Consider the following 27,146-nt stretch of genomic DNA (forward strand, 5'->3'; position numbering starts at 1 on the left):
GATTTGATTTCCAGCTGCATGTTCTTTTCCCCCACAATTGTGATAAAGTTATAGGTGGTTGGGCCATAGGCAATACTATAGAGGCAGGAGCAGCAGTATAGATAGGAGCATCAAAGTCATAAGCATTGGTAGCAGAGGCTTTGATAGAGCCAGATGCATCCCTTCCAGTTACAGACTCTAATCCATATGTTTGTGTTAGAGATCCAGATATAGACCTTCGTGGTCAAGACCTTTGTGGTCCAGATACAAAGCCATAGCTAGCAGCATACCAACTAGTTTGATAGTTAGAGTAAGAAGCAGCAGGTCAGTCATTAAAGATCAAGACCCAGGTGTAGCAGTAGACCCAATGGTTGAAGTGACAGACCCAGATTATCCATATCCGTACCTTCGTGATTGAGGTTCAGAAGCAGATCAAGACCCAGTTCCACATATAGATGATGGTTAATTAGATTCTTATGTTCTTTATCTATGAGATTATGTTGGCCAAGAAGTAGGAGCAGAGATAGGTATAGATCATGATAGGGAGTAAGAATCTTATGCTCGTTATTCAGGTCCTCGTGGTCCAGATACAAATGCTCATAATAGAGATAGAGATCCAGATAGAAACCTAGAAGCAGGAGAAGCAAAGGTGTAGGTTGGTTCAGTTAACTAAGCAAAGGCTATGGTAGCATCATACATATAAAGGCATCATGCACAGAAGAAAGGGTAGCATAGGTCACAAAGAGATAGGTACCAGAGCCATAGGTAGCTAAATAAGCAACACCAAATTTACTAGCATCCTAACCACTAGAAACAAGAGTAGCTCCAGGTCTAGATCTGTACCTTTGTGATCAAGAGCTAGCATTAGTAGCTTAAGTTGATGAAGCAAAAGCACCTAAATCGTCGGAAGGAAAAGCGATGACACTCGTCAAAACTAGTGAATGAACTAGTTTATTACTTTGAACCATCAGTACTAGTATTTCTAGGCGTGGATGAAGCAACATATCATAGATGTGATTCATTTGACCCATAAGTAGTAGTTCTAGTCCCATAAGTAAGATAAGTAGAGATAGATGCAGAGATAGATCTATAGCCATATACAGATGCATCAAATCAAGACCCAGTTCTGGTATCAGTACCTAAAGCATCCAAGCCTATTCCAGCTTATCTACCACAACTAGCACCAGATGCAAAGGCTACAAAGGCATAGGTAGCAGAGTCAACATATACAGTACTAGATCCATAACCTATAGCATCATTATATGAGCTAGCAGCAGATTATGTAGCCGCCCCTCTACCAATTATTATAGATTCACTAGCACGAGTAGCGGCTTCAGTAGCTTATCCATGGGTTCCACCTATAGTAGAGGAAGTAGTTGAAGCACCAGTAGTAGCATAAGTACCAGCTATCATAGCCAGTTTACCTATAATAAAGGATAGGTACATCACTAGTAGATACGGTTGAGTCAGCTTTTGATCTAGAAGCAGTAGAAGTAGCATACCTTCCGTATCAAGAGCTAGAGACAAGTGATGGTTTTCCCTATATAATAGACCCAATAGACCCAGTTGATTATGCTCATGCTCATGATAGGGATTCCATTTATGGCTTTAGTAATAACGGTTCATTTCCCTATCTATAAGCATACCTAGATACATACCCATAGTGGCTTCCATACCCATATCCATACGAGCTAGAAGCATATCCAGACCTATCACTGTATGCTACCTAGATCCCACAGTATACCTTCACTTGGTTCCATTTATAGATCTATCTCTAGATCCAGTCATTGATCCAGTGAAAGATCCATACCCAAAAGCAAGGGCAGGGAATGGGACAGGGGTATAGGCAGTTTACTTAGTGGACTTAGCTTAAGTGGATTCATAGATTATGCAGATTAAGCCATATACTAAGCCATCTAAGTTAGGCCCATCTTCTCACCTTACCCAATGATCTAGACATAGTAAATTCATAGATTCTATACCCAGGTTACCCAGTCGCATATGCAGTAGCTCCAGATCAAGACCCCGAAGCATCCCAACCACGTGATTGAGACCCTTGAATCCCAAGTTCCTCCTTATGATCGTAGTAGATCTTCATACCTTCTTAGTGATTGAGACCCATACCCCTACGCTTCCCTTCATATGGTTCTAGGTCCAAACATGGAGACAGTGATAGGTCCCGCAGCAGCAGTAGCATCATCATTAGTAGATACAACACCAACAACAGCAACAGATTCATATCCTAACCTTAGTGATAGAGATCCATACCTAGGTACAAAATGAGACCTAGACCTTTGTTAGCTTGAATTTATTAGACAACTAATTCACCCCCCCCCCTCTTAGTTGCCTCCGAGACCTAACAATTGGTATTAGAGCCTAGTCCTCTTTTTGCAGAAGTTTAACAGCTTGAGGAGATCCAATGTCTACTAACTATTTCAGGAAGGACAATCCTAAACTTGATGGAACCAACTATGATATATGGAAGATCAGAATGGAAACACATTTAAATTGCATTGGAAAGGACATCTGGGAAGTTACAAAGAATGGCTATACTGCTCCTACTCCTAGTCAGCCTAATGCACCTACCTTGGTAAAAGATGAAGAAAATGATTGCAAAGCAAGAGAAGCACTTTTGAGCGCATTAACAGATCAGAAAATCATGGGATTATTAGATAGATAAACTACTAAAGCTATTTGGGATCATTTGAAATCACTGAATGAAGGAGATTCCACAGTCAAAATTGCAAAACTTGAAAGCTTCCGGGTCAGGTATGAAAATCTGAAAATGGAACAAGATGAAAGGATTTCTGCTTTTATGGAAAGAGTTAATGAAATTATTTTGGTATTAAATGTTGTGGAGGAACCTTAAGTGAAGATGAAATTGTTTCAAAATTTTTAAGAGCATTTCCACCGGCATATAAAATGAAGGTTACTACTATAAATGAGTTAAGAACAATGCCTAATATATCAGTAACTAGGGATACATTGATTGGAAAACTCTCAGCTTTTGAAATTGAGGAGTTTGGTCTTGTTGCTACTATAAAGAGAGATTTATCTTTTAAGGCATCAACATCATCTGCACCATCATTTGACAAATCTTATTGGAAATCCTTTTATGCAAGAGAAATTGAGGAAAGCAGGAGAGAAAATGAAGAACTTGAAGAACTTGAAGCACTATTTGCAAGAAAAATGCCTAAAGGCCTAGTAGGAAGTCAGTATGAAGGTAAAGCATCCTTTAAATGCTTTAACTATAATAACATTGGTCATATGAATTCTAGATGCCTTGATAGACATGCTAGACTAAGAGAAGAAGCTAGAAGAACATACAAGCCTAACCCTAAATATCAGATATACAAATTTAAGAAGAATAAAGACAAATGTTGTTATCTTGCTGATGAAGGAGTGACTAATGATTCTGATGAGGATCCTGTAGACAATGGATGGATTTTTTGTGCTATAACAGAAGATCAACTGACACCTACTATTCAACTGGTAGTTTAGGCCCTGGCAGCTAAAGTTGAAGTAAAGGATGAATGGATCATTGATTCGGGATTCTCACATCATATGATTGGAGATAAAAGTAAATTATTGAACTTTCAAGAATATAATGGAGGCTTAGTGAGATTTGGAGATGATAAAGGTTGATTTTGATTAAGGTAAGAGTAGGTTTTGAAGGGGCCCCAAACCCCTTTACAAGAAGAACTTAAATAGAAAAAGTGACGAGATACAAAAAGGAACAGTCCAGAGAAAAGCCAGCAGAAAACCAAAGAAAACCAGAAAAAACCCCACAAAGCCAACAGGCCATCCAGAATCTAGAAGAGATACTACTTGATTTTTTCCAAGGCATTTGTCAAGGTGTTGCTAATTTCATGTAACTCTTTGATGTTATCCTTGAGATTAGGGAGATCCTTTGCAGAAGTAGCCACAACTTTCTTGACACTAGCCCTGGTCCTTTTCGCAGTGCCACCCATCGGAGTAGCATCACTGCTACAAGTCTAGATAGTCTCTTCATCCAAGTCAAGTTCCACAACCTATTTTGGAGAGCAAGTATGATCAAAGACATTATCAATATCCTCTAGGTTTTTAGTGACAACAGAAAGGATACTCGGGATAACGGTCATTAGATTTTTCATCACCTCTCTCCCATCTTCTAGTGATTTAACCTTATCCTCCATGTTCTGCTTCTAGTTTATTTGCTCTCTGTTTTCATCCTCCCTCTTCTCATTTGTATTCTTTCCCTTTTTTGCCAAGTTCTTCAAGAGCTCATAAGTCCATCTGTCATAATCCATTCTTGCCTCAGAGAGTTTCTTGAGGTTATCCAAGATTAACCCTTTACCCATATTTTCCTTATCCTTGCTAACCCTGTCCTTAGTCAGGTCCTTCTCAGAATCTTTATTCATTTCCCTCTCAGAATTTGCATCAGTTTCCTCATTATCCTTGAAATCCACTTCCTCCATCAGATGGCTATTGTCCTTACCAGGGCAATCACTAAGGATAGGGCTTTCATGACTAGGCTCATTATCACCACTTTCTTCCTCATTACCCAGCTCCTCATCATTCTAGCTGTCTTCACCATTGGATTCATCCATCTCCATTTTGCTGCTTTCCTTTTCAATTTCCTCTATTTCCAACCCAGGGGCACTTTTCCTTTTTTTTCTAGAGGACACCTTCTCCTTGCCAGAGTCTACTCCTTCCATCTTTCTCTTACCCGGAGAGGTGGAAATCCTCTTATTTTCCAACAGGGTGAGGGTTTTGCAATGCTCATAGATGAGCAGTAAAAGCTCGCAATGGAGAATCAGGCTAGAAGGGTTATTCTTGTGTTTATTGAGGGACCTGGAGAGGGACCTAAAAAGGTAGTAGGGGAGGGATACCTTTTTGTCGTGTCTGAAATGGTTTAAGAGAACAAAGTGGTAGGTGTGGACCCTAGAGAAATGGCCTTCAATAGTGATGTATTCCATAATTGCATTCAGAACCCAGCCCCATAGTTTCTTTATATTTGCAGCTTCGTAGTAGCCCCCAGTGGCTTTGTCGATTTTAACCCTCTCTGTCTCTTTCCGTGGGAATAGATTGACCATGTTGTTGGAGACTTTAAGGTCTCAAAAGAAATTAGGCCCAGTGTGGGGCATGCCAGTCACAGTAGATATGAGTCCGGTGTCCAACTTAAACTTAACTCCATAAATTTTAAAGGAGCCATTAGACCAGTTTTTAGAAATCTTGGAAATGACGAGGTTTACCCTACCTTTGTCATAGTCCACGAGCTTCTCCATGAAGCTGACGAGAGAACCCTTTTCCAGTTTCGCCCACCTTTGGCATCACTTTCCAAGTCGACGTATTGTCTAGTTCCTCCCACCTTAGGTCTCCTCCCATCTTCGGATTAGGCTATTTGCTCTGTTTCTCTACAAACTAAGTCCTTCTTTCCTAGTGTTGCTTGAGATTTTGAACCGGGTTACCCACAAAGCATGCGGTGAATTATTAACGATTGTTGGAGATCTGCCGCTTTGCCAAGTAATGATGACCTTTCCATCAAGGCATAAATTATTCTTTTTACCTATCATGATTGAGCTGTCCTTCTTTCCCCATATAACGATCCTTTCTAATGAACTCTTTAATGTTTAAATTGAGATCATCCTCGTGCCAGATCGATTGGGAGTCTCAGTTAACCCCTATATTCGCTAAACAATCTGCTACACTATTTTTCTCTCTGAAGGCATGTTGAATAATAATTTCTTTAAAACTTGCAATGATCTCCCTAGATTTCATGATGATATTTTCAATTGACCAAGAAGGCTTCGACTCCCCCTTTAAACACTTAATGATATTAAGTGAATCTCCCTCAAGCCATAATTTATCATAATTAAGATTTTTGGCTATAATTAAGGTGTTCAGGGCAGCTGAGGCTTTGGCAAAATGGCTAGTTTGATTCCCCAAAGGACTAGCCACCGACTTTAAACAACTTCTAGCAAAATTCCTAACAATGCCCCCATATCTAGCTTTACTCGGATTCCCTTTAGAGGCCTCGTCAAAGTTAGCCTTAATCCACCCCTAAGGAGGAAAACACCATACAATACCTTCTCTTCCTGTCTCCTTATTGGTAGTAGTGGTAGAGAGGTTCCACCTATCTTTGAAGTCATCTTTAGTAGTAGGTCCATGATCAGTGCCATAGAGGCATTCAAAAATACTCCTAAAAATTTTATCTGCCACCACTTCAGGAATAGCCCTTTTATCCCTAAAAATCCTATTGTTACGCTCTTTCCAAATATTCCAGATAACAATTGGCAGAGAAAGTCTCCATGTCTCCACAATTTTAGGATTAGAATTAGGGCCTTGCCATTGCTGCCAAGAATCCCCAAGGGAATTTGGGAAGACCTAGCTCAGGTTCCACCTGCTTAAGATGATTTTCCAGATATCCTGACTGAAAGTGCATTGATTGAGAATATGGCAAGCCGTCTCTTCTTCCCTGCAACATAGAGAACACCTATTAGGAAAAATAAAACCTCTTTTATGAAGGTTGTCATAGGTTAAAACCTTGTTTTGGATGAAAATCCAAAAGAAGATATTGACCTTTGGAACTAACTTCTTGTTCTAGACTTTAGCCCAGATGGGTTTCATCCACCGGATCATTATGAATAGCCATAGCTGAGGAAACAAAATACTTCCCATCTAGGGTTTCCCTCCATATCAATCTGTCATCTTTGTTGTCTCTAGGGATTTTAGCAAAGAGAGCAATCTGAAGGGGCTTGAGCCCCGGACACTGTTGACTAAAATCGATCCAGTTCCCATTTCACCAATAATCTTTGACCAGCTCACCAAACCTACTTTTGAACCAGTCTTTCCAATCTTTAAGGATTGGAATTTCCTCCAGAGGTTTATCTAGAATCAATCTATCTTCCCAAAATCTTATTCTCCTCCCATCCCCAAGGTTCCAAGTTCTGCCAACAGTAGCCCAACTTTTAGTAGATTGAACAGCATTCCATATAGCCGAGCCTTCAACAATGAAAGAATTATCAAGGAATTCTTCCTCAAAAGGTTGCATATATCTCTTGATGGTAAGGTAAAGGTACAATAAAGCTTGTTTGATCAAAGGTAAAGGTATAATATCTCTTGATGGTAAGCATAATACTGACAATGTTTACTATGTTGAAGGTTTAAAGCATAATCTTTTGAGTGTTGGTCAATTAGTTGAAAAAGGATTTTAGTTACAATTCAAAAATGGAAAATGTAAAATCATGAATAGAACTAGTTTGGAAATTACAACCGGTAATCAAACTAGAGGTAATATATTTCATTTGACTAATAGTGAAAAGACATGCTTGATTGAACATATTGATGAAATTTGGCTATGGCATAAGAGACTCTGTTATGTAAATTTTGATTGGATGGTAAAAATCAGTACTACTAAGGCAGTTAGGGATTTACCTAAAACTGTCAAACCTCACAATATAGTATGTAAGGAATGTCAATTTGGAAAACAAGTTAGAGTTACTTTTAAAAGTATTCCAAAAAAATCAAATAATGCTCTTGAATTAATCCATAGTGATTTATGTGGTCCAACTAGAACTAAAAGTTTGCAAGGTGATAGATGTTTCATGCTAATCATTGATGACTACTCTAGAATGTGTTGGGTTACTTTTCTCAGAGAAAAATCCGAAGCACTTGGAAAGTTCAAACTATTCAAAGCAATGGTAGAGAATGAAACCGGTAAAAAAATCAAATGTCTGAGATTAGATCAAGGAGGAGAATTTACATCTAAATAATTTAATACATTTTGTGAAGTGAATGGAATCAGAAGACAGCTATCAGCACCCCGGACACCACAACAGAATGGAGTTGTTGAAAGGAAAAACATAACTATCTTGGATGCAGCAAGAAGTATGTTATCACAAGCAAATCTACCACATGTGTATTGGAGAGAAGCAATAAGTACAACAGTCTATACATTCAACAAAGTTCACACCAAAGGTGAAACTGGTAAGACCCCTCATGAACTATGGTTTGGTATTACTCGTAATCTTAAATATTTCAAAATATTTGGAAGTAAATGTTATATTAGAAGGGATGAGTATATTGGTGAAATTGATCCTAGAAGTGATGAAGGAATATTTCTTGGTTATTCATCTAAGAGCAAGGCATATAGATGTTTTAATAAAAGATTGCAAAAAATTGTTCAGAGTACAAATGTGAAGATTGATGAACAATTCAGAGGAACTTCAAGGTACATAGACTCTGAACCGACAGTAGAGATTCTAACAAATGAACCTACATTGAACCCACCGGTACATAATGAAGATCTAGTTACACCGATATCATCTGAAAATTCCACAGTAACTGAGGAACAACAACAAACGAAGACACCCCAGTATGTAAGACTGAATCACTCTGAAGATCAGATAATTGAAAACAAATATAAAGGAGTTATGACAAGAGGAAGATTGTCAAATGAAGAGGTATGTCTTATTTCTCAAATTGAACCATCATCAATTAATGAGGCATGTGAAGATAAACATTGGATTAAAGCTATGGAAAAAGAATTAGAACAAATTGAGAAAAATAACACATGGACATTAGTTCCCCGGCCTAAAGACAAAAATATGATTGGAACAAAGTCGGTATTCAGAAACAAACTTAATGAAGATGGTAAGGTTATCAGAAATAAAGAAAGACTAGTGTATATGGGATATTCTCAGAAAGAAGGAATTGATTATAATGAAACCTTTGCACCGGTAGCTAGAATTGAGGCAGTTAGACTATTCTTAGCTTTTGCAGCACACAAGAACTACAAAGTTTATTAAATGGATATTAAATGTGCATTTCTGAATAGAGATCTTGAAGAAGAAGTTTACATTGAACAACCTGATGGATTTTCTTTGATAGATAACAAAGATATGGAAATCTTTGTATGGGTTGAAGCAAGCTCCAAGAGCTTGGTATGCAAGATTAGATAAGTATCTTTTGAAAATTGGTTTTTCTAAAGGTAATGCTGACAACAACTTATATTATAAAGTGACAAATGATGACATCTTGGTTATAGAAGTTTTTGTTGATGATATAATCTTTGGAGGAGAAGATGGATTATGTAAAGAATTTTCTATTGAAATGTAGCAAGAATTTGAAATGTCAATGATTCTAGAAATAAAATTATTTTTAGGATTGCAGATTTCATAGACTGATAAAGGTATATTCTTGAGTCAATCCAAGTACTTGAAGGAGTTATTAAATAAATTTGGGATGGAGAACTCTAAACCGGTAAGCACACCTATGACTACAAATGACAAATTATCACAAAGGGATGAAACTAAACCTGTTAATCTGACTAGATACAAATCTATGATAGGAGGTTTATTGTATTTGATACAAATAAGACCTGATATCATGAATGCAGTATGTACTATTTCAAGATTTCAGAGTAATCCTAGAGAAAATCATGAATCAACAGTAAAAAAGATTTTCCGGTACTTGCAAGACACTACAAATCTTGGATTATGGTATCCTAGAGATGAAAACTTTGAATTATGTGCATAAACAGATGCAAATTGGGCAAGAGATGTGGATGATAGAAAAAGAACCACCAGCGGAGCATTTTTTCTTGGAAGCAGATTAATTTCTTGGTTGAGTAAGAAACAAAGTTGTACATCTTTATCAACAACTGAATTAGAATATGTTGCAGCAGCAACTAACTGTACACAAGTATTATGGCTTAAGCAAATGTTAAAGGATATAAAGTTAAAATGTAAGGAACCTATTACTATCTATTGTGATAACACTGCAGCAATTGATATATCTAAGAATTCGATATTACATTCTAAAACCAAACATGTTTCTATCAAACTAAATTTTCTAAGGGAAAATGTTGAAGCAAAAGAAATTAAAATGGTTTATGTGAATACTAAAGAGCAGATTGCAGATATTTTCACTAAACCTCTTCCTAAGGAGACTTTTGAATATCTCAGAGATCAGCTTGGGGTCATACCTCCACTAGTAGAGACTTAGGAAGTTGATGTTTGTCATCAACTGACAGAATTAACAGAGAAATCTTTTACTCCGGCTTTGATGAGGAAGCCACTTCTCAGGGGGAGTAGTTGGTATACTGAATCGGTTGGTATTTTGTATCTGAAAAATGTTTTTTTTACTTTGGCATTTGATATCAAAGGGGGAGAGATTGATATGAAAAACACATTATCTTTTGGGGAGAGATTATTCATTGGGGGAGAGATTGTTACTCTCTATATCTGTATTTTGATTTCTGGTTATGATCTCTTTTGGGAGACTGTTGGCTTTTGTTGGCTTTTGGTATTTGGCATTTATGTTTTCGCACTTTGATGGCTTTTCCATCTTGTGTTGCCATCAATGCCAAAGGGGGAGATTGTTGGTATTTTGGTATGGTTTTGTCATTGATGTCAACACATATTAAACCTTATCAACTCTAGCACTTTGGAGAATCAACAACATTCACCGGTAAGCAAATGACTCATGCACAGTCACCGGTATCTGGCACACCCACGGGATATAATGATCACCAGCACTTGGAATGGCATAGGAAACACTTGGTTATGTCAAAGACATCGTTTGGACACTTTTTCTTTAAGATTTGTTTATTGGCATATTCGTATTAGCATATTTGCTATTATCGGCAAATAGGTCCTGGTTATACACTGGCAGGTTTATCTTTTCCAGATCATCATGGCACGCTATAGAGATGATTTATTATTGTTGTAAATGCATTAAGCCAAAATTTTGAACCGGTTATTGCATCGGGCATTAATTTATTTGTAAATTGATTTTATTGTAATATCCTTTAGAGCCGACCTACTAAAATTGGTCCTAGGTTATGATATAAATGTAAGATCTTATTTGTAAGATCAGATGTGGAATGTGAAAAAGGATTGTGTGAAGGTATATGCGAGAATAAGTAGAGCTATACACATAGACATCATTTGAAGGTGAAGCAAGGTTTTTGTGAAAGCATATCAGAACTACACCGGTACTGAATCCAGCATATGAAGATGCTATTTTGTGCAGTACATCATTATTGGATTTAACCATCCAATTGTAGTCAATGTGACTCCTATTTTGTGTTTGAGTAGTGAGCTCTAGGCGCTTGGCCTTTTTGCATGTGCAGAACCCATTTGTATACACTTACTATCTGCAGTAGTATCATCTAATTGTGGGTAAGGTTTCCCACCATGGTTTTTCCCCTTACAAGGTTTCCACATACAAATATTGGTGTTATGTGTTGTGGATGACTTTGTCTTTTTGTTTCATGCATTAATCCTACCGGTATTGCAATTAACTAATAAATTGTCTACTGGTATAAAAGACTAGTTTACCGGTATTGAGCATTAAGTTGTTTTTATTTTGAATTTATTAGAGAATTGATTCACCCCCCACCCCTCTCAGTTGCCTCCGGGACCTAACATCAGCAAACTACAACTTGATGGTCCCCCTATGGAATAACTCCACTCTACACCAATCCTGCTTCAATATTCTTCAATTAGCTCTGGGACTGATGTATTCCACATTTTCTCAATTGACTTCATGTAGGGGCACAACCCCTAGATGACCTCTAAGATACTCAAAATTAGTCTTAGGTTGAGGTTTAGTAAATGTATCCGCAAGCTTCTCCTTGGTAGATACATGTTCTAATAACACATCTTTACTCTACACTTTCTCCCTCAAGAAACGATATTTCAGCTCAATATGCTTGGTTCTAGCATGCAACACGGGGTTCTTTGAAATATTTATTGCACTGGTGTTGTCACATAAAATATTTATTAGATTTGTAATCTTTATCTTGAATCCTTCCAGAATGTGTTTCATCCAGATTGCCTGGGTACAATTCATATACACTGCAACATATTCAACTTCAACAGTGGACTGTGATATACAACTCTACTTCATGCCGCTCCATGATACAAGTCTTCCTCCAAGAAAGAATGCACCATTGGTTGTGCTCTTCCTATCATCAACATTATGTGCCCATTTTGCATCTATATAAACCTTCAAATCAAAGTTACCTGCATATGGATACCATAATCCATAGTCAATAGTACCTTTCAAATATCTAAATATCCTTTTGGTTGCTATCAAGTGTGTCTCCTTTGGATTCTTCTAAATCTGGCAACTAAACCAATTGCATGAGAAATATTTGGTCTATTATGAACAACATAATGTAGTTTCCCTATCATTGATCTATACTCCTTTTCATCTATAGATGCGGAATCATCCTCCTTACATAGTTTACAACCTATAACCATTGGTGTCCCAATTGGTTTACAGTCACTCATTCCAAATGTCTTCAATACCTCTTTCACATACTTAGACTATGTGATAAAAATACCACTCTTCATCTACTGAATTTGTAAATCTGTGAAGAATTTTATCTCTCCTACTAGAGACATTTCAAGTTCAATTTTCATCTCATTTGCAAAGTCATCACTCATGTCATCATTGCCTCCAAATATGATATCATCTACAAACTCTTCACTTACCAATATCTTATCTCCTTTAGATTTGACATATATATTGTTATCTTCACTAGTTCTCTGAAAACCTATCTTCATCAGGTGTGAATGTAGCCTTTCATACCATGCTTTGGGTGCTTTCTTGAAACTATATAGTTCCTTGTGCATTTTACACACCATATCCTTTGCATCAGTCAAAGTAGAACCATCTGGTTGCTCAATGTATACTTCTTCCAATATTCCATTTAGAAATTCTAACTCTACATCCATCTGATATACTTTGAATCCCTTATATGCTGCAAAAGCAAGTAGAGTCCTGACACCTTCCAATCTAGAAACTGGTGCAAATGTCTCACCATAGTCTTCTCCTTCTTCCTATGCATAACCTTTGCATAGCAATCTATCTTTGTTTCTGACTACTACTCCATCTTCATTTAGTTTATTCATGAATACCCATTTAGTCCCTATCAAATTTTTATTCACCGGTCTAGGTACTAGGGTCCATGGATTGTTCTTCTCAATTTGGTCAAGCTCCTCTTCCATAGGTTTAATCTAGTGATCATCTCCAAATGCTTCCTTAACAGTTCTAGGCTCAATAGTGGAGATCATGCAAGAATTCTCTCTAATTCTTCTTCTGGTTAACACTCTAGCATCTTTATCTCTAATAATCTGGTCAAGATTATGATTGAGTCTCACATACCTTGGAATGGCATGATCATTATCTTTAGGTTCTTCTTCCTCACTTTCATCCTCTTCTTCTGAATCTACCTATTCCAGTTGAACTAGTACTACAACATTCACTTCACCAGATTCTGGCTTCACTGGTTCTGGTTCCAAAATCAGAATGCAGGGTTCATCCTCCTTCTTTTCCTTATTGGTTTCTCTTGAAACTTCAGGACACTCATCCACTTGGACATAAGCACTTTCAATGATTCTGTGTATCCGGTTGTTGTCACATTTTTAGGCCTTACTTTTGGTGGAGTAACCAATAATATGCCTTCATCACTCTTAGCCTCAAACTTATTAACATAGTCACCTCTCTTGATAAAACATTTACTGCAAAAAATCTTAAAATAACTAACATTAGGTTATCTACCATACCAATATTCATAAAGAGTTTTATCCTTACCTTTTTTAACAATATCCGATTCATAGTGTAGATAGTTGTGCTGACAGCTTCTCTCCAGAAAGTTTTTACAACTCCTCCTTGTATTAGCATTTTTCTAGTAGCTTCAACAGCTGACTGATTATTTCTCTCTGCAATACCATTCTGCTGTGGTGTGCTCGGTGCAAAAAGCTCCCTCTTAATTCCATTGCCTTCAAAATATCTAGTGAATTCCTCTAAAGTAAATTCACCTCCTTGATCAGTCCTCAGACACTTTATCTTCTTACCACTTTCCTTTTCAACTATGGTCCTCAATGCCTTAAAATTACTAAAGGATTTTGTTTTATCCTTCAAGAATGTGACCCACATCATTCTTGAGAAATCATCAATGAAAATCATAAAATATCTGTCACCTTCAATACCTTTAGTTCTGATTGGTCCACAGAGGTCTGTATGAACCAAATCTAACAAATGTTCTGCTGAAAAGGATTTGCTCTTAAAGGTTGAGGATGTCATCCCTCCAAATTGATATTCCTTACACAGAGCATTCACTGGTTTGTCCAACTAAGGCAAACCACTTACCAACTTGGACTTACTAACTTTAACAATGTTATCAAAATTAATATGATAAAATCTTCGATGCCAAAGCCAACTATCATCTACTTTAGCAATTAAATAGTTGTTGACTTTAGGATTTAGGTGAAATAGTGGTGCAAGAGCACCTCTTGACTAAGATGATAAGAGAAATAAAGGCTAAAGGTCATACATTAGAATGTGACCTCCCAATCAATGTAATAGGATAGTCTTGTTTGTTTGATTTTTGTAATAAACCCCACCTTGTCACCCAATGACATGGATTTGGAAAATTGATGAGCCACCATGGGCATATGGTCCTAGGGGTATTTTTTTGAGTATTTTATAGGTGTTTATGTGTTGGAGATGTCTTAGGAAGGTTTAGGACATGTTGAAACATCTCTAGGTAGGTGGATTTAACATATGTCAGAAGTTGCTCAACATGACAACTTTTAATGACAACTTTTGGTTGCAAATAGCAACTTCTTTCCAATGATCACCTTGGTTCAAAAGGTGGTTGATAAAATTGAGGAAGGTATTAAATTTCATTCCCAATCATCATTGAGGAGAGATGATGACTTTGTAAACATTTTGGCATCATTGAAGTAATACAATTTTGAGAATTTCCTGCAATTCTGTTATTCTACATGGTGTACCATACTGTACGATCATTTTGGAATTAGAAAACTAGTGGGATGTGTTAGAGTGGATAGTAACCTTTCAAATGCATCAAGTCTGAGGTCCTAATTCTCCAAGAAAAGGGAGAAACCATCAATTTTCTGGAAGTAGTCTAGACTTGATAGTTTTGCCTAGAGTTTTACAAAGAAATGGCCTCATCTTGTTGATCCTTCATTGGTGGTTCATGGATTTGGAGGGGATGAAAGTATGGCCAATTTATTCTAGGATTTTGAAGATATTTTTCAGGTTAGGACCAGTTGGAGGTGATGGTTTGATGCATTAAGGTGGGCAACTCCACATGGCCACCGGGTATGAGTAAGCAAACAGGTCTCACATCAGGGGTTAGAGGTCTGATCATGACCTAAGAATTAGGAATTGGTGTATTTTCCATGTCCTAAGAATTTTTATTGAGTTGGTTTGGTGAGTTAAGGTCTGTGTCTACACACTCCTTTGTAAAATAGGCGTAATTGGGGCTATAAGGTCTCCTAACCAAGATAGGGTTTAGGTCCTCATGTTACCAACTGATTAGAACCCTTGGGATATGTTTTGTAACTCTAAAAAGGGTATCCAAATATGGAACTTATTACATGATTCTTTTGGGGAAATAAGGAATTAAGTGTGGAAAACCGATCTCGTCGGGCTACTAGGATTAGCAAGCCTTGTTGTAGCAGTTACCCAAACCAATAGAGGGAGCCTAATTTTAATGATTGAAGGAGGTCTCTCTGACCTAAGGGACTTAAAATCAAACCTTGGATAGTCCTTGTTTCATTGGAGAAGGGACCAATCCATTGTTGGCCATAAGGTCCTTATGAGCCTCTAGAAAACCTTATGAGATGCTCAATGAAAGAGACCTTGTGAGGAAGTATTTTTAGAAGAAAGGGATGTGGGACTTGTCAAACTGATATACCTTAACCCCTTGTAGTGTTGTGTTATTTCTATGGTCCTTGGTGTGCTCTTGGATTAGGGGAACCTATCCTATACCTATACTAGGGCTCTACATCAGATTGGTATCAGAGCATAGGAGGAATCGTTTTGGGAAGAAGAACAGTAAATGTCAGCAGAAGAATCAGAGGGTGAGGCTAGAAGAATGCCTCCAAAGATGAAAAATGTGGAACTTTCCAGGACGGTACAAGAGAACAGGGAAGAGAATGATCAACTTAGAAAGTTGATTGAGAACTTGGAAGGTAGACTAGAGAGAGGAGGACCTAATGGCTCAGAGGAAGTGGGAGAAGAAGAGGAAAACCCACAAGGGTAGGAAGAAGAGGAAGTTCCTATAGAGAATAGGTACCTGGTCAATGCCTTGAAGTCTATGGAGAGGAGAACCATGGACTAAAAATCAAACCTTCTTATTTTTAGTGGGAAGATGGATGTCGATGGAGTGATGGACTAGATAGAGTTCTTGAACAATTTTTTTGAATGAGAAGACATTGCTGATAAACAAAAGATGAAGATTGCCAAGTCAAAAATGTAGGGAGCATCCCTAACATGGTGGAACTTTGTGCAAGGAGAAAGAGTAAAAGAGGGAAGAGGAATGATCACCTCTTGGAAGAAGATGATTGCAGAGATCAAGCGAGTATATGTACCTGAGGACTATGATGTCCAATTACACAAGAGAAGGCAGAATCTCAGATAGAAAGAGATGGATGTGTGTGCCTATACTGAAGAATTTCAGAAATTGAGTATAAAGTCTAAGAAGGTTGAAGATGAAAGTGAAAGAGTGGCAAGGTATCTCAACGGCCTAAGGTGGAACATATAAGAAGAGTTGAACCTCTTGTGCCCTGACACTGTTCATAAATGCTATCAATTAGCATTAAAAGTAGAGGAGAAGCTCAAAAGAAGACAAGAGCAGAGCAGTAGAGGAAGGGGTAAGCAGCCAAGAGGAAGGAGCAACTTCAGAGGAAGAGGATCAAATTTTGAGTTTCAAGGAGAGAGCAGTCAAGACTCCTCAAGAAATGACAGCAACAACAAAGGCAACTTCAGAGGGAGAAGGCCTAATTTCAGAGGTAGATCATCAGGAAGAGGAGCAGGACCAACAAAATTTTTTAAATACAACCAAGAGGGACACATTTCCAACAAATGCCTAGAGAAGATGGGGTCTAGTCCCCAACGAGAAAGGAGAGCCAATCTAACTCAAGAATCATATTGCCAAGGCAGTAGTAAACCTGATTCATATGGTTATCCAGAGACAAGAGAGCCACTAATGTTAAGAAGAACCCTCTTGAAGGTACCAATACCTATGGAGCCACCTCAGAGGAAGTCTATCTTCTGCACTACTTGCCAATCAAGAGGAAAGGTATGCAAATTTTTGATTGACTCAGGGTCTACTGAGAATTTTGTGTCAATAGAAATGGTAGAGAAGTTGAAATTGAGGAGGATACCCCATCCATACCCCTATAGGGTGTCTTGGCTCACAAAGGGGCAACAAACACTTGTAGAAGAGCAGTCATGGGTTGAATTCCAAATAGGTGCATATAAAGATAAGATTTTGTTTGATGTTGTTAACTACAATCTTTTGGAACAAAAATACTATAATAGGAAAGGAAATCATCTCTGCCTTCAATAGGAGCTCATTTTTGCTCGAGCATATTAAGGACAACTTTTTTTGGGTGTTATCTAATGTCTATGCTCCTAACACTAAATCCGGGAGAGCTAAATTTTGGAAAAGCCTTGCGGCTAACAGACTCCAGTTTGCTAATCAAAGTTGGATTATTATGGGAAACTTCAATACCCCACTCAAAGAAGAAGATAAGATGGGAGTAATCCCCTTACATCTTGATGGAAAACAAGACCTTATTGATTTCATTAATGACCAAGCTCTCATTGATGTTGATCTCTAGGGCATCAATTACACCTGGACCAATAGAAGAACCAGAGCTGATTTGATTCAAGTTAGGCTTGACAGATCTTTAATTTCTCCTGATTGGCTTTCTAAGTATAGCTATTCCCTTGGTTCTGTTATCAAAATCAGTTCAGACCATTTCCCCATTTCATTTTTTGCCAACTCTTTTTCGGCTAAGAGAAACTTCCCTTTCAGATTTGAAAAAGCTTGGCTCTCCCATCCTTCTCTAGAAGCCTGCATTACTGAATGGTGGAACTCTGAAGTGGAGGGTAAGGCTCTTTTTAGAATTGCTAAAAAGCTCAACATCATAAAAGCCAAAATTAAAACCTAGAACAAAGAGATCTTTGGGGACATATTCAAGAACAAAATTCAAGTTAAAGCTGAATTAAAGCTTGTTCAAGATATAATCCAAGAGGTGGGGTTGACCGAAGGACTTAGGATGGCTGAAAATGATCTGTTATCTAAGTACCACTCCATCATTTCTAATGAAGAGACTTTCTGGAGACAAAGATCTAGAGCTCTATTCCTGAAGGAAGGAGATAAAAACACTCTCTTCTTTCACTTAACTACCCTTAAGCATAGGGAAGCCAATAGAATATCCAGACTAACTTGCAATAAAGGTGTCCTAACAGAGGATTGCGACATCAGGAAGGAATCTCTCGAGCATTTCAGTACCTTGCTGGGTGAAGTGGACAACCTAGACTACAGTAAGCAAAACACTCTTTTACAAGCCATCCCTTCTATCCTATTGGAAGCTGACAATCGCCTCTTATCCTGTATTCCCACTAATCCTGAAATCAAAAAGGCAATGTTTTCCTTTCAGGGTGATAAATCCCCTGGCTCAGACGACTTTCCCATGTTTTTCTTCCAAAAATTCTGGCACATTGTGGAGGTAGACATATGCAATGGTGTTAAGGAATTCTTTGGCTCCAGAAGACTACTTAAGGAACTGAATGCCACTTTCATTGTCCTTATCCCAAAGATCCCCGGAGCTGATTCTCTTAACAAGTTTAGACCCATCAGCTTGTGTAACTCTGTCTACAAGATCCTTTCCAAGGTTTTGACTTCCAGGTTGCTTGATGTTCTCCCAAGAATTATCTCTGTCCAATAGAATGGCTTTGTCCCCAGAAGATAGATTTTGGACTCCATTATCTTTGTTCATGAAAATATCCACTCCCTAAAAGTGGCAAGTAAATAGGGATTCTTCCTTAAGTTAGATGGCTAAAGCTTTTGATAGACTAAACTAGCAGTTTCTCCTCAAGATCATGGAATCGTTTGGTTTTGGTGACAAAGTTATCCAGCTCTGTTCTCAGCTCTTGGGAACTTCCTCCTCTGCTGTTATTGTTAATGGCTCCCCATCTAATTTCTTCAAAAGCTCCAAAGGTCTCAGACAGGGAGACCCCATCTCCCCCATCCTATTTACCATTCTTGCTAAATGCCTGGGTAGATTCATCCTTAAAAATGTGGAAGAAGGCAATCTTAAGGGTCTGATACCCTCTTCATCCAATGTTGTTTGCTCTCATGAACAATTAGTTGATGATTCTATCACCATGGGGGAAGCCACCATCTTGGAAGCCAAAAACATGAAAATCATTTTGAATACCTATGAATCGGCCTCTGGTCAAAAAATCAATTACGATAAAAGCTCTCTATTTTTCATCAACACCCCCGCCCAAAGGCAAATTAGGATTGGCAGGATTCTTGGTTGTAACATATCTGAGTTTCCTTCTACCTATTTGGGGCTTCCTCTCTGTCTCAAGCCTGAGGATTCCTTCTAGAATAAGTTAATTGATAGACTCAACCTGAAACTAGCTGGCTGGAAAGGGGTTGTTCTTAGTCAAGTTGGTAAAGTCACTCTGCTCAAAGCCACTCTCCAAAATCTTCCTGTGTATGCTCTTAGCTTGTTCAAAATCCCCTCAAAGTTTACTGAAGCTATTGAAAGAATCCAAAAAAAGTTCCTTTTGTCGAGAGTGGAAGTTAAAAATAGAATCCCCCTTATAGCCTGGAATAACATTTGTACCCCTAAGGCCTCAGGTGGGCTGGGCTTAAGGAAAATTAGTTCTATGAATAAAGCTTTATTAGCCAAACAAATTTAGAGATTCAAAGGGGAGGAAAGAGAATGGAACTCTATTTGGAAAAATAAATATCTCTATATGCAACCTTCTGATGAAGAATTCTTTGACAACTCTTTCTCTGTTGATGGATCTGCCATTTGGAATGCAGTGTAATCTGCTAAAGGCTGGGCTGCTGCTGGCAGAACCTGGAACCTTGGGGATGGGAGGAAAATTAGATTTTGGGAAGATAGATGGATCTTGGATAAACCTCTGGAGGAAATCCCTATCATCAAAGATTGGAAAGACAACTTCAAATGTAGGTATGGTGAAATGGTAAGAGATTACTAGATAAATGGGGACTAGATTGACTTTAGCTAGCAGTGCCCAGATCTCAAGTTCCTTCAGATTGCTCTTTCTACTAAAAACCCTAGAGACAACAAAGATGACATTCTGATATGGGGGAAAACTTTGGATGGGAAATACTCTGTTTCCTTTGCCATGGCTATTCATAATGTCCCGGTAGAAGCTACTCTCATCTGGGCTAAAGTTTGGAATAAGAACTTAGTTCCCAAAATCAACATCTTCTTTTGGATTTTCATCCAAAATAAGATATTAACCTTGGATAATCTTCATAAAATAGGCATCATTTTTCCTAACATATGTTCTCTTTGTTGCAGGGAAGAAGAGATAGCTTGCCATATTCTCAATCAATGCTCTTTTAGCCAGGACATCTGGAAAATCATCCTGACCAAGTAGAACCTGAGCTAGGTCTTCCCGAATTCTCTTGGTGACACTTGGCTTCAATGGCATTGCCCTAACTCTAATCCTAAAATTGTGGAGATCTGGAGACTTACTCTATCAATTGTTATCTAGAATATATGGAAAGAGTGCAACAACAAGATTTTCAGAGATAAAAGGGCTATTCCTGAAGTGGTTGCAAACAAAATCTTTAGGAGTATTTTTGAATGCCTCTATGGCACTGATCAGGGACTTGCTGCTAAAGAGGATTTCAAAGACAAATGGAACCTTTCTACCACCACTACTAGCAAGGAGAAAGGCAGAGAAGGTCTTGTCTGGTGTTTCCCCCTGCAGGGATGGATTAAGGCTCACTTCGATGGGGCTTCTAAAGGAAATCCGGGTAAAGATGGATATGGGGGCATTATCAGGAATTTTGCTGGAAGTTGCCTTAAGGCGGTGGCTAGTCCTCTGGGGAATCAAACCAGCCATATTATTGAAGCCTTCGCTACCTTGCATACTTTAATTATAGCCAAAAATCTCAATTATGATAAAATATGGCTTGAGGGGGATTCACTTAATATTATTAAGTGCTTAAAGGGGGAATTGGAGCCTTCTTGGTCCATTGAGAATATCATCATGAAAGCTAGAGAGATTATTGCCAGTTTCAAAGAAATTATTATACAACATGCCTTCAGAGAGAAAAATAGTGTTGCTAACTATTTAGCAAATACTAGAGTTAATTCTGACATTCAAATGATTTGGCATGAGGATGATCTCAATTTAAACATTAAAGAGATACTCAGAAAGGACCGTTATACAGGGAGAGAAGGACAATTAAATCATGACAAGTAAAAAGCACCACTTGCACCTCACTAGAAAGGCCATCATTACCTGGCACTATGGCAAATCTCCTACTATCTCCAAAAAATTGCCGCACACTTTGTGGGTTACTAAGAGCGATAATTTGAGTTGCATAGGGAAAGAAGTTCTCAATTTGTAAAGAAACAGAGTCGATATCCTGCATTCGAAAATGGGAGGAGATCTAAGACGTGCAAAACCTGACAACACATTGACCTGGAAAGTAATGCCTAAAGTCTAGGCAAAGATGGAGAAGGGCTCTCTCACCAGCTTCATGGAAAATCTTGAGGACTATGACAAAGGTAGGGTCAACTTAGCTGTTTCCAAGATTTCTGAAAACTGGTCTAATGGATTTTTAAAACTTTACATAGTTAAATTTAAGTTGGATGTTGGGCTTATTTCTACTATGACTGGTATTCCCCTATCTAGGCTCAACTTCTTTCGAGACCTCAAGGTCTCCAACAATGCAGTTACCCTATTCCCATGAAAAGAGAAAGAGCGGGCCAAAATCGGCAAGGCTACTGAGGGCTACTACGATGCTGCAAACATCAAGAAGTTGTGGGGCTGGGTCTTGAAGACAATCATGGATTATATTACATTTGAAGGTCATTTCTCCAAGGCCCACACTTACCACTTCGTGCTCTTGAACCATTTCAGACACGACAAAAAAGTGTCTTTTCCCTACTACCTTTTTCGATCCTTCTCCAGGTCCCTGAACAAGCACATGACTAACCCTTCCAGCTCGATTTTCCACTGCGGGCTCCTATTGGTCATCTATGAGCATTGCAAAACCCTTGCTCTGTAGGAAAATAAGTGGATTTCCGCTTCCCCAGGTAAAAGGAGGATGGAAGAGGGAGATACTAGCAAGGATAAGGCGTCATCCAACAAGAAAAGGAAAAGCACCCCTGGGTTGGAAACTAAGGACATTGTTAAGGAAAGTAGTGGTATGGAGATAGATGAATATAATGGTGAAGACAACTGGAAGGAAGAGGAGCTGGGAAATGAGGAAGAAAGTGGAGATTTCAAGCCTGGTCAAGATAGCCCTATTCCAAGTGACCACCTTGGTAAGGACAATAGCCATCTGATGGAGGAGATGGCTCCCAAGGATAATGAGGAAACTGAACTTAATTCTGAGAAGGAAACAAATAAAGGCTTCGAGAAGAACCTGCCTGTGGAAAGGGATAGCAAGGCCAAGGATAGTGCTGGTGAGGGGCTTATCTTGGATAATCTCAAGAAGCTGTCAGAGGCCAGAATGAATTTTGACAGACAGACCTACAAAACCTTGAAAAACCTGGAGAAGCAAGGGATGAATTCAGATAAAAAAAGGGAGGATGAAAATAGAGAGCATATTAATTTGAAGTAGGAAATGGAGAATAAGGTAAAATCGCTAGAAGAGGGAAAAGAAGCGATGAAAAATTTGATGGGAATTATCCCAAGTATCCTCTCTACTGTCACCAAAAACCTGGAAGACATTGCCAAGGTCTTTGACCATACTCCTAAACCGATTGTGGATCTTGACTTGGAGGAGGAGACCATCCAGACTGGAAGTGGTGGTGATGCTACCTCAGTGGGCGGAACTGTGAAGAGAACCAGGGCTAGTATCAAGAAAGTTGTGGCTATTGCGGCCAAGGACCCTCCCAACCTCAAAGACAACATCAAAGAGCTACAAGAAATTAGCAGCACCCTGGCTAAAGCCCTAGATAAAATTTGATTCCTGGATGGCCTGCTAGCTTTAAAGGGATTTTATGGGTTTTCCTTGATTTTTCACTGGTTTTTTCCTTTTGTTCTATTTCTCTCTGTTTCTCGTGGCTTTCCTGTTTTAGTCTTGCTTGTAAAGGGTTTCAGGGCCCCTTCAAAACCTGCTTTTTCATTAATCAAAAACATGGATGCTTGTCACCTCTTATTTGGAAGACCATGGCAGTATGATCTCAAAGCACACCATGATGGCTTTAGGAACACCTACTCCATCACAAAGAAGGGAAAGGTCATAGAGCTACTACCCCTAACTTAAAACTATAAGAGCTAAAAGAAACTGAGTCTAAAGTGATGATGATGGAGGGAAAACTATTCCTCAAGGAGATAAAGATGGAAGAAGCAATATGCTTTGCATTTCTTCCAATACCAACCTCAAAGGAGAAGCTTGTTGTAGATGGCATAGTAGAAGGAAAGGACAACGATCTCAGTCCGAAAGTGAAGGAGATCATTGGTAGATACCAAGGCATAGTTGCAGATGGAGTGCTAAGGAGTTTGTCCCCAATGAGAGAGATCATTCATTGTATTGACTTGATCCCAGGGGCTACATTTCCTAACAAGGCTGCATAAAAACTCACACCACAACAAAATGAGAAGATGGAAAGGCAAATTAAAGAGTTGCTAGATTCTGATCTGATTGGGAAGAGTCTTAGCCCATGTGCAGTACCTGCAATTTTGGCACCCAAAAAGGATGAAACATGGAGGCTTTGCACTGACTCAAGAGCACTCAATAAAATCACCATAAGATATAGATTTCCAATGCCTAAGATAGAATATTTGCTTGATTGTTTGTGGGGTGCAAATTTTTTTTCTAAAATTAATTTGAAGAGTGGATACCACCAAATTAGGATTAGGCCTGGTGATGAGTGGAAAACAACCTTCAAAACAAATGAAGGGTTGTATGAGTGGAAGGTTATTCCATTTGGTTTGTCTAATGTCGAAAGTACAATCATGAGACTCATGAATGAAGTTTTGAATGAATTCACAAGGAAGTTTGTAATAGTGTATTTGGATGACATCCTAGTATTCAGTAGGACAAAGGAAGAACACTTGAGGCATCTAGACATGGTTTTGAAAAATTTGAGTGAAGAGGAATTGATGATCAATATGAAAAAGTGTTTGTTATTGTAGGAAGAACTCATCTACCTTGGATTTGTGATCTCCAAAGGTCACTTGAAGATGGATCAGGATAAGGTAAATGCAATTCTTTCTTGGTGTACTCTTAAGACTATTTGTGAAGTTAGAAGTTTCCATGGATTAGCTGCATTTTATAGAAAGTTCATAAGAGGTTTAGGTCAGATATGTGCTCCAATGTTGGAAACCAAAAAAGGTGGTCAAAAGTGCAGGTTCTCTTGGACAAAGGAGGCGGATGAGGCATTTGAAACTCTCAAGAAAAAGGTAGATCAACAACTGGTACTTGCCTTACTTGATTTTAACAAATTGTTTTAGATAGAATGTGATGCTAGTCATGTGGCCATAGGAGCAGTCATAAGCCAAGAAGGCAGACTTATAACATTCTTTAGTGAAAAGATCAATGAGGCAAAGAGAAAATATTCTTCTTATGACCTAGAAATGTATGCACTAGTTCAAGCTTTGAAAAACTGGAGGCACTATCTGCTACCAAAGGAATTTGTGGTCTATACTGACAACCAAGCCTTGAGTTTCATTAATAGCCAAGAAAAGTTAAGCCATAGGCATATGAAGTGGGTAGAATCCCTACAAGCCTATACCTTTTCCATAAAACACAAGAAAAGAGTAGCCAACAAAGTGGTTGATGCACTAAGTAGGAGAGTGCTAACCATATCTGAAATCCAATTAGAAAGCATTGGGATTGATGCAATGAAAGATATGTATGTTGTAGATGAGGACTTTAAGAAGATCTAAAGGGCATGTACTGAATTTGGTAAAAGGTATCATGTGGATTTTTCTGATTTTCTGATCCAAGATGGAATTCTTTTCAAAGGTGGGCAATTGTGCATACCAAAGTGCTCAATCAGGACTAATATCATCAAGGAAAAGCATAGTGGGGCTATGGAAGGTCATTTTGGCTTGGACAAGACACTTGAATTGGTAAGAAGGAACTACTTTTGGCCCAAATTGCAGGATGATGTAAGAAAATTTGTAGATGCATGCACCATTTGCTAAAATGAAAAAGGAAGAAGTACCAATGCTGGTCTCTATCAACCCTTACCCATTCCCTCAAGACCTTGGGAAAGTGTGTCAATGGACTTTGTAATGGGTTTACCTAGGACCCAAAAGGGGTTTGACAGTGTATTTGTGATAGTGGATAGGTTTAGAAAAATGGCACATTTCTTGCCATGTAAGTCCACTAGTGATGCATCCTATATAGCAGATTTGTTTTTCAGAGAAGTAACAAGCATTCATGGACTTCCATTGAACATAGTGTCTGATAGGGATGTCAAATTTGTTGGCCATTTTTGGAGAACTCTATGGAGGAAACTTGGCACCAATTTGTCTTTCTCATCGGCCTATCATCCATAAACGGATGGGCAGACATAAGTAGTAAACCAATCATTAGGGAATTTGTTGAGATGTCTTACAAGGTAGCATGGTAAAATGTAGGATTCAATCTTACCTCAAGCTAAGTTTGCCTACAATGACACAATAAATAGAAGCACAAGGAAGTCACCATTTCATATTGTGTATGGGTTACATCTAAGAGGGGTATTGGATTTGATAAAACTACCCCATACGGATCCCATAAGTGTAGATTGTTAGAGGTTTGTTGAGGCCATAAAGGAAGTTCATGAGCAGGTCAAAATAAAACTTCAAAGGTCATCAGACAAGTACAAGGAACATGCAGATCAAAAAAGGAGAGAAGTGCAATTTCAAATTGGAGATTTGTTTTGGGAAAATTTGAAGAAGGAAAGGTTGCCCAAGGGAAAACACACTAAGCTCATGCAGAGGAAATTAGGACCATGTCAAATCTTGAAGAAGTTTAGCACCAATGCTTATGAAATTCAATTACGATCAGACCTTGGCATATCTCCTATTTTTAATGTTTGTGATTTAACTCCTTTTAAAGGTGATTCTAATGCAGGTAACTCACAGCAGGTCCTAGAAGATGTAGCAGATATAGACATTCCCAAACATAAGCCACCTAAGCTTGAGAAAGTGTTGGACACCAGGATTGTAAAGAAGACCAAGAGAAATGAGTACAAGCAATACTTGGTCAAATGGAAAGGAAACCCAAACTTTGAAGCCATTTGGTTGGATGAAGATCCAATCAAGAAGCATGGCACTACATTACATGACCTCATCTAAAGTGGTCTTGAGATTCATTCACCCCGAGAGTGTGGTGCAGGAGAAACTCTTGACTAAGATGATAAGAGAAATAAAGGCTAAAGGTCACACATGGGAATGTGATCTCCCAATCAATGTAATAGGATGGTCTTATTTGTTTGATTTTTGTAATAAACCCCACCTTGTCACCCAATGACATGGATTTGGCAAATTGATGAGCCACCATGGGACTATGGTCCTAGGGGTATTTGGTTGAGTATTTTATATGTGCTTATCTATTGGAGATATCTTAGGAAGGTTTAGGACAAGTTGAAACAGCTCTGGGTAGGTGGATTTAACATATGTCAAAAGTTGCTCAACATGACAACTTTTGTTGACAACTTTTAATGACAACTTTTGGTTGCAAATATCAACTTCTTTCCAATGGTCACCTTGGTTCAAAAGGTGGTTGATAACCATCGAGGAAGGTATTAAATTTCATTCCCAATCATCATTGAGGAGAGAGGATGACTTTGTAAATGTTTTTTCATCATTGAAGTAATACAATTCTGAGAATTTCTTGCAATTTTGTTATTCTACATGGTGTACGTACTGTTTGATCATTTTGGAATTAGGAAAATAGTAGGATGTGTTAGAGTGGCTAGTCACCTTTCAAATGCATCAAGCCTGAGGTCCTAATTCTCAAAGACAAGGGAGAAATCGGTAATTTTCTGGAAGTAGTCTAGACTTGACAGTTTTGCCTAGGGTTTTACAAATAAATGGCCTCATCTTGCTGATCCTTCATTGGTGGTTCATGAATTTCGATGGGATGAAAGTATGGAAAATTTATTATAGTATTTTGAAGGTAT

The sequence above is a fragment of the Cryptomeria japonica genome, chromosome 2 (genome assembly GCF_030272615.1).
Source record: "Cryptomeria japonica chromosome 2, Sugi_1.0, whole genome shotgun sequence".
Taxonomy (NCBI): Eukaryota; Viridiplantae; Streptophyta; class Pinopsida; order Cupressales; family Cupressaceae; genus Cryptomeria; species Cryptomeria japonica.